Source organism: Girardinichthys multiradiatus, chromosome 2 (assembly GCF_021462225.1).
Source record: "Girardinichthys multiradiatus isolate DD_20200921_A chromosome 2, DD_fGirMul_XY1, whole genome shotgun sequence".
Taxonomy (NCBI): domain Eukaryota; kingdom Metazoa; phylum Chordata; class Actinopteri; order Cyprinodontiformes; family Goodeidae; genus Girardinichthys; species Girardinichthys multiradiatus.
The window spans coordinates 22468322-22471822 of NC_061795.1; positions in this window are offsets into that span (position 1 = coordinate 22468322).

The following is a 3501-nucleotide window of genomic DNA, read 5'->3' on the forward strand; positions in this document are numbered from 1 at the left end:
ATTAAGTTCAGCCTTTGCTACGTTTCTGCAGTGATACTCGAGTAAGTTTTGGACTATTTTCATGCTTGTACCTGCATTGAGTTTTCACACTACCACTAAAGTGTTTTGATGACCCATTGTCATTCAACAGCTTTTCCTTATTTTATTTCAGTTCACATGGTAGGCACATACTGAAAACATCAAAATTATGAAGAAAATTGTGAAATAACTCAAAACATCCTTTATGTTTTAGATTCTTCAAAATAACCTTCCTTTGCTTTGATTGCAGCTTTGCACACACTTGGCATTTTCTTGATGAGCTTCATGGGTTATTCATCTGAAATGGTTTTGAATGATTTCCCAGAGGTAGTAAAACACACAAAGACAAACCATTGAATGAGAATTTGTGTCCAAAATTCCCTAATGTTTGTGATAATAGGGTGACCTTTACTCAAACTTCTCTGAACAGATCCAAGGTTTTTTCCAGCTTTGTTCCACTTCTGACAGAATTAGGACTAATCGAATCAGTGTAGCACTTATAGTGAAAAATTAACCCTTTAAAGAACAATCTCTTCACATTGTAATTCTTTAGAGAACAATTTATTTCAAAATTCAAAACCAACAATGACAGAAAAACAGAGAAATAATTGTGTACAAACTCCAGCACCACGAGGAAACTACTCTGATGCTGTTCTTGGTACTAAAAATGGACGGGCTTAGGAGACATTTCTTCAAAACTGGGACCACAAGCTGCTCAACCTCTGACTTGAGGGTGGAGACAACTGCCCCAGTAACAGTCTTTAAAAAAAAAAAAAGCACAGTACGTGCAATAACTTATTGCATAAATGGAAACCATCAAAAGTAAAAATATTTGATTAATATACAAAAAAAGCTGCTTAAAACCATGAAAAAGAAAGCAATTGGTTTTCAGAGTAACAAAAAACCTTTACATATTTAGCGTTATTGCTGTTATACTTCATTGGTTTAGAACTGGAGGTCCAATATTAGAAAGAGAAGCAAATTCAAATGTACAAATAAATGAACAATCTTAGTTATATTGTTCACATTCAAACAACACGGCATCTTTAACTTGAACTTAATTGCATTATTTCAGTAGTATCAACATAGATGATGCGGCAGAGGAGAGGAGCACTGAGGAAGAACACTGTCAACATGACTAATGAGGAATCTGCTTAGTTGTGAAGTCAGTCATGGATTTAGATTGGCCACATATTATACCCAAAAAGTGCGCCTAAAGGTGGTTCTGCAAACTGCATGCTAAACTTTATTAGCATTATTTTCCTTCCACCTCACAATTATGCATTATTTTGTGTTGGTCAATCAGAGAAAATCCTTGTAAAATACACTGACGTTTGTAATTGTAATGAGTATACATTTGGCTTAGCCAGTGTCACAGAGAGAGATCTGTCATTAGGTTCATCCTGGAGCCCAGCTCTGGTGATGAACCCTTTGCAGGCATTGTTAACACTGCGCTCTGGCTCTAACGCGATCCCGTAAGCCAAGCTTTACAGAAGACTGTTCAGGGGGGCCAGTAGATAGCCATGCAGTCTGTGGTAGACTCTGAACGACCAATGTTTAATAAAATATTGAGGATTTAAGAATGTTTTCAGCCCTGCAGGCTGTGATTCAACCTGGTGTTTACAGGACAGGACAACTTGGGTTGATACTAATTAAGTTTGTCTCTTTCTTTTGGTTGCTGATTGAAGCTGGCATGGTAGGGTGGTGTTGAAAGTTGCTGCAGCGTGTCTGCCAGCGGGGACTCTGTTTCCTGAAACTCAAGGCCTGAGCCCCGTGGAGGCAACCCTGGGAGAGGGAAATGACAGCTCGGTTTGAAATTACTGCCAGCCTACAAAGCCAGACTAAATTGAAACGCCATTTTTTTTTCTGGCTTAGTTAGCTTCACCTTACTGCATTAAACCTTTGGCCTTCTCTGCAGGGGAAAAAACTCCCCACAACAGGCTCGGACAAAATGATTGTTTTCTGTCATAATTGTAGTTTGCTATAGAAAGTGACAGGATATAAACTGTCTGTCCTGTGTATGCATCTGGGAATGTTCACAGTGAGCGGGCTTGTTCCCAGACAGCTTACAAAATGCCAGCTTTGTTTAGAAACATACTTAAACAGGTTTATGCAATCCGAGGAGAGATCTGAAGTGGCAGCCATATCCATTGCAGCAGAATGGTTGAAATGAAAACATAATAAAGGAGGAAAGAGACATGAATCCTGCTCATTGCTGTAAATTAATGTACTTTATGATATGGCCAATTTTTTATCAGATTCTACATACTTTGTAATGTAGATGTTTTACACCTTTTTTAATTATTATGTTTTTAAACCTGTGAGCATTTTGAATGTAACCCATGTTAAAAGGTAGTAAAACCCAGTAACTCAATGAGACCTGAGAGATTAAGGAATGTGAGCAACAGTCCTGTAAAGATGTGTGAAAAGCCTTAAAATGAATTAACTTTTATTGCAGTAACATAATCTCATAAATCTCATTTAAATCCTATCTTTAAATGAGTACCAATCATTCAGTTAAAGAAAAAATAACATATTGGGAAACAATTGCTTCTAACAAAACCCTCTTTGACAGTTATTGGCTCTTCTGATGTTAATACTTGGTACAACCCCCTTTTCCAAACAGGAAAGCACTTATTCTTCTAAAACCTTCACAAAGCTGGAGCAAACAGAAAGAGATAATTGACAATTTCTTTTTACACAATCTCTCTAGATTCCTCAGAGTACTGGATCTTTTCTTCAGCTCAGCCTACAGCTTTTCTTCTGGATTTAGGTTCTGGGACTGAGATCGCCATGTATGAAGGTTGATTCTGTGTATGGTGAACCATTTCTTTGTGAAAATAGCCACATCACCTGTTATGGATCATTATCCTGTTGAAAAGCCCAATCAAAACCCAATTTTAGCTTTTAGTTTTGGTCGGTAGAGTACATCAGGGCCCGTATTCACAAAGCTTCTCAGAGTCCTCTCAGCGAGCTCCTAACTTTGCCTAAAAATGTCTGGCTAGGACTCCTATCTTAACAGGGATTCAGTTTGCCGATGAGAGCGACTGTGCGAACAGACGACAGAGATTCCTATCTGAGTAAGGAGGTGTGGTTGACCCTGTTGTTAAGTGTGATGCTGTCTTCAAAGAGCTGTGATTGGTTGTTAAAAGAAACAAGACAAACAAACACTCCTAGTAATCAATGGAGAGAAGCTAACCGATGACAGAATTTAGACTGGATTCGGAAATGTGTAAATCATGATTATAAAACCTAGCAAAATCAAATTAATCGTCACACAGCATCAACATGTTGGAACGTAGCTTATTTACATGCTCATAATTATTCTAATTTGCTTATCATTATGTTTACTCACCACGCTGGTCGTTTTCATACTGCATCTATTTCCTATTAATTAATTTCATATTCATATTAAAATTTTGCATTTTACTGTGATTAGCTTCTTGTATAATGAGGCTTAGTTTGGTAAAATGGCCAAAACAA